This window comes from Notamacropus eugenii, chromosome 3 (assembly GCF_028372415.1).
Source record: "Notamacropus eugenii isolate mMacEug1 chromosome 3, mMacEug1.pri_v2, whole genome shotgun sequence".
Classification (NCBI taxonomy): domain Eukaryota; kingdom Metazoa; phylum Chordata; class Mammalia; order Diprotodontia; family Macropodidae; genus Notamacropus; species Notamacropus eugenii.
Genome location: NC_092874.1, coordinates 72,222,626 through 72,235,450, shown reverse-complemented (window position 1 = coordinate 72,235,450; position 12,825 = coordinate 72,222,626). Strand labels below are relative to the sequence as shown.

The 12,825-nt window shown below is 42.7% G+C and overlaps 1 protein-coding gene across 7 annotated transcripts in view; it reads left to right on the top strand.

The window, feature by feature from the left end:
- The first annotated feature begins 221 nt into the window (after nt 1-221).
- Nucleotides 222-12,825, top strand: part of ARHGAP12 (Rho GTPase activating protein 12) — a 128,522-nt gene continuing 115,918 nt past the window's right edge. For 5 of the 7 annotated variants that reach the window (XM_072651936.1, XM_072651933.1, XM_072651935.1 and 2 more), the window contains exon 1: nt 222-418. The gene's annotated coding sequence lies outside the window, so the exon portion shown is untranslated. Of the gene's footprint in view, nt 419-1,396; nt 1,421-3,292; nt 3,373-12,825 lie in introns of those variants that run through there. The other 2 variants (XM_072651930.1, XM_072651931.1) reach the window with 2 other exon arrangements.

Genomic DNA, 12,825 nt, shown 5'->3' with positions numbered 1-12,825 from the left:
CTAGCCAAAGCCCAAGCCCCGCCGCACGCTCCCCCGCCTCCCAAAGCGCTGGGCACACACATTCTGGACTCCGGGCCGCCCCGCCCCCGGCCCCGCCCCCTCTCTCGGCCCCTCCCCTCGGTGGGGCACGAGGCGGCCACCGCCTCCACTCTCGGCCCCCCGCCCCCCGCCCCCGGGCACCGCGGGCAGGCTCACGTGACGCTCCCCGGCACTTCCCCTCTGGCCTCCCTCTCTCCCGCCCCCCTCGCGCGCGCCGGGCCCCGGCCCCCTCCCCCGGCCGCCCCGCCCCCGCGTCAGCGCGCTCTCCCGACGTGCCCTGGAACTCCCCCTCCCTCCGAGGCAGAGCCCGGGGACGCGGCTGGGCTCCGGGCGCCGCCGCCGCGCTTACTCTCCTCCCGCCCGGCTCCCGCTGCCGTCGGTAAGAAGGAGCGGGGAAGGCCGCGAAGAAGGGGAGTCCGGGACAAAGGGGGACGGCCGGGGCGAGGGGGCGCTGGGGGGCGGGGGTCCCGCGCTCCGGGGGGGAGGGGGCCGCAGCCCTCCCATTGGCCCAGCCCGGGTTTAAATGGCTCCAAGTTGTGGCTCCCTCTTCTTTCTCCCCTTCCTCCCCTTCCCCCTCCCCCATCCCCTCACCCCGGTTTCCTGACTTCCTGTGTGAGGGAGGGCCGCGCCCGCCCCGCCCCCAGGAGTGAACGAGCGAGTGTGAGTGTGCAAGTGCGTGTGAGTCCGTGTATGTGAGTGTGCGCTCGGAGGGCCGCGACCCCCCCCCCCGAGCACCGCCCCAGTCCAACCTCCAGCCCACCTGGAGAGTGAGGACCCCCCGGGCCGGGGAGCCTCGGGCGCACCTCCCCCCCAGCCGCCCCTCCCCGGGCCGGAGGCAGGTGACAGCACCAGGGGATGGGGGGGAGCAGGGCGGGCGGTGTCCGACCTCTCTGGCCAGGGGGTGGGATCCGGGACCCGGCGGCGAGCGGGGGCCCTGGGGTCGTGGCCCCCCGACGAAGGGGGAGCCTGCGAGGCGGCGCGCCGGGGGCCACTCGGCTCCTCCTGCTTCTCCTCCAAAGGCGGCTGCAGCGGGGCCCGGGCGGCCCCTTTACCTTGACCGAGGGGTGACCCTTGGGAGGGCCGCCTGGGCCTTGGGGCGGGGATCGCTGCGGACGGGGCCTTGCGGGGGTGGCTCGCTTGACCCCGCACTGCCGCGCCCTCGTTCCGCCTCGGCTGCCCGGGCAGCCGGTCGTAGAATGAAGCCGAGCCCCGGGCCCCGGTGCTCGGCCCTAAAGTCCCCGCAGATCGGCAGCGTTTCGTTACGGACCGTACAACTCTTTTACAAACTCTCAGACTGGCGTCAAAGTATAATTTGCTGATTCCGGTGTTAACTCTAACCTGTCGCCCCGTAGACGTGGGGAGGAGACCAGGAAGTAGTCAGGTGTGTGTTGGGGTTCGTTCGCAGGTTGCCAACTCAGCGAGTGGAAGCATTTCAGTTTTTATGTTGATTTTCTTCCATACGAGAGAGATCGTCAGAAGCTTTGGGAGGGTGTAAGGTTAGCCTTTAGGACCGGCCTTAGCTGACGCAGGGAAAAGGGCCTGGGCCGGGAGTCAGGAAGACCTGAGTTCAGATCCTGCCTCCGGCATTCCATAGCCGAGTGAACTTGGGCAAATCGTTGAACCTCCCTCGGCCTGTTTCCTCATCTCTAAAATGGGGGTAACATCTGCTTTTTAGGATCAAATGAGTTCACATGTAAAGTGCTTTGCAAATCATACAGGCTGTGTGTATCAACCTAGACTTTTAGGTGGAAATTGTTGATTTTTAAAAACAGTAGCTTTGAAACAATTGGGCACACGTCAGATCTCATAGAATATAGGTATCTTGGACAAGCAGTTATGGCAAAAAATAAAAGATGGTATTCTTCCAGCACTAGGAATGTGACTCAGTTAACTTCTAGAAGTTAATCCCCATTTGGGAAGACATTCTTTATCGTTGGAGCTTTTGCATAGGGTTGTGTGGTTTGAGGATCCAGATGTTGAACTGAAGCAGTCTAGCCAGTAGAGTGCTGGGCCAGGAGTCAGGAAGACCTGAGTTCAGATTTTTCCTCAGATGCTTACTGACTAGCTGTGTGACCTTGGGCAAGTCATTTAACCTCTGTTTGCCTTAATCTGCTGGAAAAGGAAATGGCAAAGCACTCCAGCATCTTTGCCAAGCAAACTCCATGGACAGTACTGGTCCACAAGGTCATGGAGAGCCTGATTGGTTGTTGTCCTTTGTCTTCGAAGAGGACCAGGAGATCAGGAGAGCCTGATACACCTGAACAACCACAGATCTTTTCATAGATTCCAATGTGCTTTGAGGCTGAAAAGCTTTAGAGAATGAGGTTGGGGGTGGTGGGTAGGGAACACATTTGTTGGGTCAGAGAAATTTAAAAATGGAACCTCAATATTTGTCAGCATAGATCATTTTTTGGATGCAGTCTGAGTATATTTAATCATATTACTAAACTTAGTTTTTTGGGGGGAAGAGAATGTGATCATTAATACAGCATTAGAAACCCAGATATTCACTTTCTTACGGTCTTTGTGGCCTTATTACAATAAAATCTTATCTTGTGATACAATGGGTGTAGCTTTCCATGACCCCCCTACAAGACTGTAGCCTTGAGGTGTTTTCTGAGCTGTGTCTGGGCCTGGGTCAGTGTGGTCCAGGGGCTCTTCTTTGCTGTGAGTCTCTTCACTGTACCCTTACCTCTGATCATTCCTGCTGATCTCTGCTGTCCTATTTCTTCCCTGGGCTCCATTCTTTCCTGTTGTAGTTTGCTGTTCTTTGCTTTTTATTTTTAGCATGTTCTTGCCACTTAGGATCTCTCCATTTGTGTCCTGCCCTTCCATTGCTTTTGTCATTGCTGCCACCTATTCTGCCAGCAGGCAGTCTTTCATTTGGTGGCCCAGGCACCTCTTCCCCATACACTGGCTGCTAAGCATTGCTGCTGAATTGCACCAGTTTCTTTTGCCCCTTCTTCCTGCCTTGTTTCCTTGTCACTCTTGTTTCCTGGAGTCAAGAAACATGTTTTCCCGGGATTCTTGGTTGTTTTTTTTTTCAAAACAAACAAAATGCCAAACTATGCTTTTTATAGAGAATGATGACCAATCAAAAGCACTTCTATCTAGCTACTTGACAAAGTGAATGATCACAGCATGTTGATCAGGTGTAATCTTCTAGTCTTTGGCGTTTCTCAGCTGTCTTTATTGCTTACTGCTTGGGGAAGGGGGTCTCCTCCTTCCCCTGAACTTTTCTGGCTACTTTCAGGTCTGAAATAATTCTGGAAGCCTGAGTAACGGAGACTTTATCGTGATTTTCTACTGTGTATTTAAACTTTAAGAAGAAAGGTAATTATATTAGAATATAACAGTAATGTTTTGTTTATGCTGCATCATGGGGAAATGAGCTATTTAATTTTATGTTTATTTTTTCAGATAACTGAATGTTATCCTTAAACATTTAGTCTTTTACAAATTATAATCATTTTATGAAAAAACCTTTAAGAATGTGTTAACTTCATTGCTTCCTCAGATTTTAGGGAAAATAACTTAATTTTTCTTTAAAAGAATTTTTTTTTACATCATCACTTACATTTCCCATTATATTCATTCCCACTGTCCCTGAGAGCCATTCTGCATAACAAAGAATTCTCTTGTATTTAGAAAATAAAAAGGGAAAAACAATTCAGTAAGATTAACCAACACAAGTCTGACATGTTCCAGTCCATAATCCCCCCACCTCTACAAAGAAGGGGTAGAGATACTTCCTTAGTCAGTGATAAGTCTAGCACTTATTCATATATTCCTTTGTTTATTTTTGAGACTGGGTCTCCCTCTGTACCCTAAGCTGGAAGTTCCATGATTGGCATGAAGCTTTGACCTCCATTTTTTTGGACTCTTCCTCCAAGGGGCTCACTTATATTGTTGCTGAATTTAGTTATTGGTTTTGTCCCTCCTGCAGCTCAGAACTTGATTTAGCAATCCACCAAACTCAAGTTTGCCCAGCAGAGTTCTACACCACTACATTGGACCCCTAGCTATAGATTAACCTTTTCTTTTAACTTCCAATGAGGCACCTGAGACCCTCAGTGTAAAGTTTGATAGATGATTAATTTCAGTAAACCTTTATTGATAATGGTAATAGTTTATATAGCACTGTAAGATTTATAAAGTGCTTTCCTTACTGTTATGAGATAGCTCAAGTCTTATAATTTTACAAATGTGGAAAGAGGTGCAAAATGTGAATTGCTAGGGGTGACAACTAATAAGTGTTAGAACTGGGAGGCAAATCCAGGTCTTCTGATGATCGGTACTCTACCTTATTCTGTCTTTCTCCATGATATTTTGGGTCCTTGGTGCATAGACTAACACAATTGGTTTTCTGTTACCAGTGGAATGAAGCAAGGTTGTATAATATGTTCACTTTTACTTAGTTTATTTTAACGTATTTGGCATGGTAAAGTGTTAACAAATTGTCAACTCAGTAGAGTGTAAGCGTAATCCCATGCAAGAATCCTGCACTCCTCAAGGTCTGTTTTGGCAGTACATAAGTCACTAGAGTGTAGGAGAGGCTGTGCATTTCTTAGTCGATTCATTTCAGCAACACAGCATATAGATCAGTAAGTTCCAGAAAACGAAAGGGATATACATAGCTAAAGATTTTCTTTGGTTATACAAGGAGAAAGCTATCACAGCATCTCTTGACTCTGTCATGCTTCTCACTCTCCACACATCTCCCCTCCTCCCCAGTGTATTGGGGGAACCTGACAGACCAACTATAGTGATAATTGTCATTGAGTTCCAAGCTAAAGGGTCCTTATAATGCCCAACATATGGACTATTTGTGCCCAACTTGTGGTATAGGCTTTCCAGTTTATATTAGTCTGGTCAGCCAAAGTCGGATTTAATGTACTTTAATCCTGGCATCGTGATGTAAATTTGGTCCCCTTTGGGTGGAGGGCGGGGCAGCAGATTTGGGAGATGGAGTGTCATATGGAGGAACTTCGAAGAGGTCACTGTGCCTGAATAACACAGCCTGTGTGGAAAAGTACATGTTAGAAGACTGGGAGAAGTAGGAGGGGGCCAGGTAATACAAAGCTCTTTGAGGTGGAGGATCGGGAACCAAGGGAATTGACTGAATATTGAGGTGACATGGTCAGACCTGTGCTTTAGGAAGATCAACTTAACAGCTGAGTGGAGGATGGACTGCAGTGGAAAGACATTTGTGGCAGGGAAGTAATAGGTAACATTTATATAGTACTTAGTACGTGCCAGGCATTATACTAAGTGATTTATAATTGCTATCTCATTTGATCCTCACGATAAGCCTGGGAGGGAGGTGCTGTTATTATTCCCATTTTGCAGATGAGGAAACAGGCTGAGAGAGGGAAAGTGGTCAGGACTGCACCAAGATGGCGCCAGTGTCAGAGGAGAGCAGATATATAAGTGATGTGATGGAATTAGAATGAACAGGCTTGGAAATTAATTGGATTGGGGGGGAGGGGGGGAAAGAATAAGGAGTTAATGGTTTGGGGCTGGATTGTGAGCATGGATGACTGGGAGAGTGGTACTGCCCTGGATGATAATGAAAAGTGAGGAAAAGGGAAGGTCTTGAGAGGAAAGATAAGAGTTCAGTTTATTGTTTATTAAATAAACATGCATGCTTAGATGCACTGTAATTTAGGGTGGTAGCTTGTATTATATAACTATAAGCACTCTGATTTCAGGGTGTAATATTTAAAAAAAGGATCTTGGAGGACATTCATCTGGATAAATAATAGATTTAACTTGTATTAAATTAGTTGACACAATTTGACTTATTTTATAGGAATATTAATTTGGTGATTCTGTGGAGGAAGGATTGGAGAGGGTAGGAACTAGAAGCAGAGGAGACCAATTAGGAAACTGTTGTAAGGCTAGATGAAAGAAGATGAGGACTGAATTTAGGTAGTGGCCATAGGTGTGGACAGACGAAAAGAGATGCTGTGGAGTTGGGCAGCTGATTGGATATGGGACCTGAGGGAGAAGGGGAGAGTCCTCAGGTTGCATACTTGGTTGGCTGATTGTGCCTTTGACAGAAATAGATAAATTTGGAGGAAGGGTGGATTTGGGAGTAGAAGGGTTTAATGTTTAAAGTATGTTGTTTTAAAAAAAAGTTTTTGTTCCTTTATCTATTTTCTGAGTCCTAGAGATTGCTTACTATTTTTGAGTGTCCATAATATGACTGCAGATGATCATGTTAGCATCTTGTTGATCATATATCTCTTCGATTTGTCCCCTTTTCTCAACTTGACTATCAGTCTGGGTTAGCTCTTCCTCATTTCTTTCCCAGACTATATCATATATCAGTTCTTTCCTTCTTGGTCTCCTGTTTTTAGGTTCATGATCTCCAATCCATTCTCCCACCCTGCTGCCAAATTGATATTCCCAAAGCATAGGTCTGACCATGCCACTTCCTGCTTTAATGTCTCTTGTCTGGAGGATAATGCAGAATCCTCTGTTTAGCATTGAAAGCCTCCATAGTTTGACTCTAATCTTTTCATCTAGACTGATTTCATACTCCTCCTCCTCCTCCTCCTCCTTATGCATTCTTTGTTGCAGCCAAGCTGCCCTGCTTGGTGTTTCCGATGTAGGACATTCTATATTTTCTATCTTACGGCCATGTTAGACTGTCATCTTTCTGCTTTGGTTTTTATCAATCAGTCAGTAAGCATTTATTAGGCATCTGCTGTATATCAGGCATGGTGCTAAGCACTGGGGATACAAAAAGAGGCAAAAGACAGTCCCTGCTCCTAGAATATCTAATTTCCTTTCATGGCTCAGCTCAATGTCTATATGTCTTTCTTTCCTTCCTTTATTTCTTTCATTTATTTTTCTTTGTTCTGAATTTAATGACCACAAAAAAGACATTTCTGTATGTGAAGTAGAAAAGAAAAAAATGATTATATGTGAAAATGGGAATTTCTATAGCTTGCTTTAAAAATGTATACAGTAAATTCAGCATGTTACTTGCAAAACTGACCTGCTTGTCTGTGTTTCCTTCTAAACTTCCTTCAGTTTTCTTGTCTCTTCTAAAAAAATGCTTCAGTGACTCTTTCTTTTCTTTTTATATGGCAACCCTATGGCTAGTTATCCTTTTTTTCTGTACTAAAAAAGAAAAGAAAAACATTTGCATCTTTGTTGATTCCTTTACTCCTTCCAATTATTACTGCCTTCCATTCCCTTCCACCCCGTTCCCAGTTAATTAGTGTATGTTTTATATTAACTTACCTCTATCTTAAGAGAGTGTAAAACGCTTGAAGGCAGGTAGGGAGTGTACTTTTACCCGTGCATCTTCATTGCTCTGCAGAATGTCTTGCATATGAGTAGACTCTTTTGTTTGTTGAATGAACAACATAATGACCGATGTTGTAAAAGTAACTGATTCTTGGCCAACTTAAATTCTAAAATGATACATCATGCAGATTTTTACTTTTCAGTCTCCTATGTAAAAAAAAAAATTAGTTTTTTACCTGTTCATTTTTTCCATCATAAACCGAGTATGAACAGTATGGAGAATTTGTATGTTTGATTATTACAAATATTTGGGGGTGGTGTTCAGTTCTAAATACTATTAATGACCATTTTCTTTCAGTCATTGAGACTTGGCCTAATCCTCATGATCCAGCTTCCCCCAGTCTTTTGAATTTTTCTTCACCCTCAGACTCATTGCTGATGTTGGGAAATCAGAATCCTTCTTGTTCCTCATTGCCACTTCAAGCTACCCATCTACTACCATCACTCAGTAACTTTTCCTTCTTTGAGATTCATTCTGTCCGTGCTTATCACCCAGTCAAGCTTTTGGTAGCTGTTGTCTGTCAGCCTCTGGGACACTACTTTCATCTTTCCTCAATGAATTTAGTGCCTGACTCACAGGTCTTTTTCCTCTTTCCCACCACTGGTCCTCATACTAGGGGACTTTTCAGCATTCATAGTGATATTCCCTCAAATATCCTAATTTCTCAATTCCTCAACTTATTCATTCTAGTGACCTCCACAGGTAGACACAGAAATAGTCATATCCTTCATGTTGCCATCACCTGCAAGTATTCCACACTTTGGTTCATGAATTCTGAAATTCCTCGTCAGATCATAATCTATTGTCATTCTACTTCAACCTGTTCCTCTCATCCCTCTTAAACCTGTTTTTCATTCTCATCATGGTCTTTGGAGTCATGAAAAAGAAAGCATGAGCAGTTGGAAGCCTAGATCTCTCACTGCCACCTTCATTCAGTCCACCTGTCCAATCTGACACCTCTCTACTCTCGATCAGGTCATTGTCACCTCATCTGTATTCTTATTATCATCTAGTAGTCTTTTAATTGATTTCATTTCTGCTTTAAGAGTCTTCCCACTCTAAATCCATCTTTCACTTAGCTTCCAAGATTTCTTTTCTAAAACATAGGTCTGGCTGTGTCATGTCTATAGTTAATAAACTCCAGTTTATTAACTCACTCTTATCTTTAGAGTAAAAAATAAAGTCTTCTGTCACGGAAAGTTCTTTGCAATCAGATCCCTTCCTACATTTCCAGTCTTCTTACACTTTAATTCTCTCCATGTACAGTTCAGTCTAGCTATACCAGCCTACTTGCTGTTCCTCACACAAGGCTCTCTATCTTCCCTTTCCCTTCTCTTTTCTGGCTTTTTCTCATGCCTGAAATGCTCTCCCTCCTTACCTCTAACTCTTAATTTCTCAACTCAAGTCCTGTCTCCTGTAGGAGGCCTTTTGTCATTGTTGTTCATAATTTTCAGTTGTACCCAACTCTTTGTGACCCCTTTGGAGATTTTCTTGGCAGAGACACTGGAGTGGTTTGCCTTTTCCTTTTCCAGCTCATTTTACAGATGAAGAAACCAAGGCAAACAAGGTTAAGTGACTTGCCCAGGGTCACATAGCTAGTAAGTATCGGAGACCAGATTTGGACTGGAAAGATGAGTCTTTCTAACTCCAGGTCTGGCATTCTATCCATTATGCCACCTACTTGCCCCAGGATGCCTTTACCAATCCTTATAGCTGCCAGTGTTTCCCTTTTCTAATTACTTCCGCCTACTTAGTATGTATCTATACATACATTTGCCTGTTGCATGCCCCCACTAGAATGTGAGCTCTTTGAAGGCATTGACTCTTTTTGTTCTCTACATTTAGCATAGTTTGGCACATAGTAAGCACTTAACAAATGTTTTTTGACTAACTGAATTATTGATAAAGGATATACCCAGCATGAATAGGCTTAAAAGCTACTTTAAAAAGCAAGGTGTCAGGAATGATCCTTTTTTGCACTGTTGCAGATGTGTAGTGCTTTGGGGATAATGGGACCCAAATATAGACAGTCTAGGTAGTTGTTTTGCAAAATATCCTAACAGCATTTGGGTTTTTGACAGTTGTGAGTATGGGAGATGAACATAATGTGGGAAATGAATGTGGGTGTGGGAGCGGGAGGTGGTGGTGAGCACAAGATATGTTTGGATATTGAAGGGAAATGTGGTCTTGGAGAGAAAAATACTGAGTCACTCTACAGGAGAACATTTTTGGCTGTGAAAGAATTATTGCTCAGCATAATTTGAAAGAAGACTAGAACTAAAGCAAGAAGCAGCAGTTTTATGCATGATTTAACAAAAATTGTCCTTTTTTTTTTTCTTTTTAAACTAAAGAGGCAGTATACCATAATGCATTGATATCTGGCCTTGGAACCAGAAAAACCTGGCTTATACATACTGACTTTGGGACTCTGAGCAAGTCACTTAACCTCTCAGTGTCCTTGCAAATCTTTTAAGACTTTCCATTACAGAGAATGTGCCAACCTGTGCTGGTAGAGAGATTTCCGTATCAAGGAGTTCCATATATGAATGAAGTCACTGGTCCAGTCCCTATCACTAAAAATTATGACTACATGAGAACATGTATGTAACATAAGAGAACAGACAGAAGTTTTGTTAACATAAGCAATATTGATGTCCTCCATGTTTAAGAAAACCAAAATCATTCTCTATACTTGAGTAAGTATCTTATTCTTAGATTTTGGAACTTGTTGTCTGTGGTCATCTTAGCTTTTTCTTCTGACTTTTTTCTAACTCTTCCTTTGATCTTTGTTGCTGAACTTCTCAAGCTCAAAGAATTGAGCCTTAGTATCAGTGATTCTCTTGTTCCTACCCATCAGTATACTTCAAAAAATTCTGAAAATAGATACAGTATTTCGCACTTGTGGGTCTCTCACCTTTGCAAAGGAATAAAGATGAGACATCTCATATATCCTCTTTGAGGCATGATTATTCTTTGTAATTTTGCAACATTAATTTTTGATTGGTTTGTGATTTAACATTCTTTCTGTTTACATTGTTGTAGTCATTGTCTGTAAGTCTTTTCATGATTTCCTGTATTCATCATACTGTTTCTCACAGTTATGTTCCTTTATGTTTACCTGCCGTAATTTAACTGTTCCCCAGTTGAAGGACATCTGCTTTGTTTCCTGTTCTTTGCTGTTACCAAAACAGCAATGAGTATTTTGGCATATATGGGAGATGCCATTAATTCTTAAACATAAAACATTTGCTTAATATTAAGGCAAATAGCAAGAATCATTATAACATCACAGTTACTCAATATATGTCAAATGCAGTAGTAAAACATCATAATACACATAAATCTGGGTCAGACCCTCCTATCAATATACATTGTCCCAGTGGGAGAAAGTGGGAACAAACATAGAGAAACCTAGCAGGGAGGCACTGAGTTTGAAAGATCCATATGCTCAGGGCAGCTCCTAGCTCTGACCTAGACTTTGATGTCCTTGTTGTCTTCAAGAACAGAGTGACCCATGTGAAGCTGTTTCTCTGCTAGTTGTTCCCCTTCTGGTTCTCATCTCACCACTATCAGTATCACACAAGACCTGACAGCATCTACTTTGAACAAGAGGGGAACTTGGAAAATAATATTCCAAAAGTCATGAAATATGACTTACCCAATATAATTTATTCTGCAAAACTCATTATATAAACCTATGGTAGTGATGGAGGAAGGACCTATAATGAAATAGAAGACATCAGTCATTTCTGATGAAATGGTCAGAGCTGAATTGGAATTTTGAAATGCAAACAAAAGAGTTAAGAGAGGCCAGCCATTGTGGGTAATTTCTGCTGCTGGGGATACTGGTTCTGTGCAGAGAATTTGAAGAGGGAAAGTTGCTACTTTAGGTGTCATGGTATAGTAGAAAATGAGTCAGGACAATTTGGTTCAAGTTTCTGATGTGACATTAGCAATTTTGGGACACTTATTTAAACTTTTAAAAACCTCAGTTTTCTTATCTGTAAAATGTGGTTGAGAATAACACTGTTATTCTACCAACAGTGTTGACAGTGCTTTGTAAACAAAAAAAGTCAAATGTCATTGAGTTATTCAGTGCTGGCATTGAAAAGGGATTTACAAATTGACCTCTGCTTGAATTATGGGGAAGTGTGAAAGCCAAAATTGACTGCACCCTAGCATTGCAGGAAAATGAAATCAATAAGTCTAACATAATTTTTATGACAAAATAGACTTTGTTATGTAAGGTCCTTGTGGGCAGGAGCTTTTGACTTTCTTCATATCCCCAGAGCTTACTCTGTGTCTTGAATATAGTAAATACTAAATAAACACTTTCTGATTAATTTAGAGTGAAGAATACTATATATATATATATATATATATATATATAAGCTCTTTCCATTTGTTTCTACAATTTAAAAATCTCATTGTAAGTAGGAACCGTTTTTCCTGGGGTGAGGGAAGGATTGTGACTTTTGTATATTAGCATCAGTCTTGGGGAGGCTGTTGATAGAGGGGAAAAGACTTGTCCAAAACCTACTAGAACCATGTGGTTGTTTTAATGATCATGAAGGAAAGGGATGAGCATTTACTAAATGCCTACTGTGTTAAAAGCATTGTACTAAGTGCAAGTTGTCAATGTGGAGGACATGGTAATGTACAAAGGAGTGTAGCTGTGTGGGAAATGAAGAAGTGACTGGCCTGAGTGCCTGCCTTAGGTTAACTGACTTTTGGGAAAGAAACTTTTTTTCTGTATAATTTAGGGCTCGGTTTAGATGATAATCTAAGCTTCCTTTCAACTCCAGATTTATATGATTGTGTTACTTAGAACATTATTTTCCCTTGCAATAACTTAGGTGGAAAAAATTAACGTGTTGCTAACACCAGCTAATAACTGAGCTCAAGAGGAAAAGAAAATTACTAGTTCACACAAAAACCAACTTGAACTTTCTTGTTAGGCCAAATATCCTTTTATCAGTATAGTTAAGAGATTTTTTTGGAGGGGGAGACCTGGGTTCTGAAAGTGGTGCATAAAGAAAAATGGTAGGACAAAACAGTTTTTAATGTCATGTTCTATTGCTCACCATAGAAGTTTGAAAGAACCTATTAATCAGTTAAGGAAAGTGATCTGTATCACCCAGAGATATAGTTCTTTTGTGTGTTTAATTTCAATCATTTTTGGGCACAGTTTAGTGTATGTAGACTAGTTAAGGGGCAGGTAGGTGGTATAGTGGATAGAGTGCTGAGTCTGGAGTCAGGAAGACTCATGAAGCCCGTGTTCAAATTCAGCCTTACTACCTATGTGACCCCAGCCAAGTCACTTAACCTTGTTTGTCTCAGTTTCCTCATCTGTAAAATGATTTGGAGAAGGAAATGTCAGACTACTCCCAGTATTTTTGCCAAGAAAAATCCCAAATGGGATTACAGAGTTGGACATGACTGAAATGACTGACCAACAATATCAG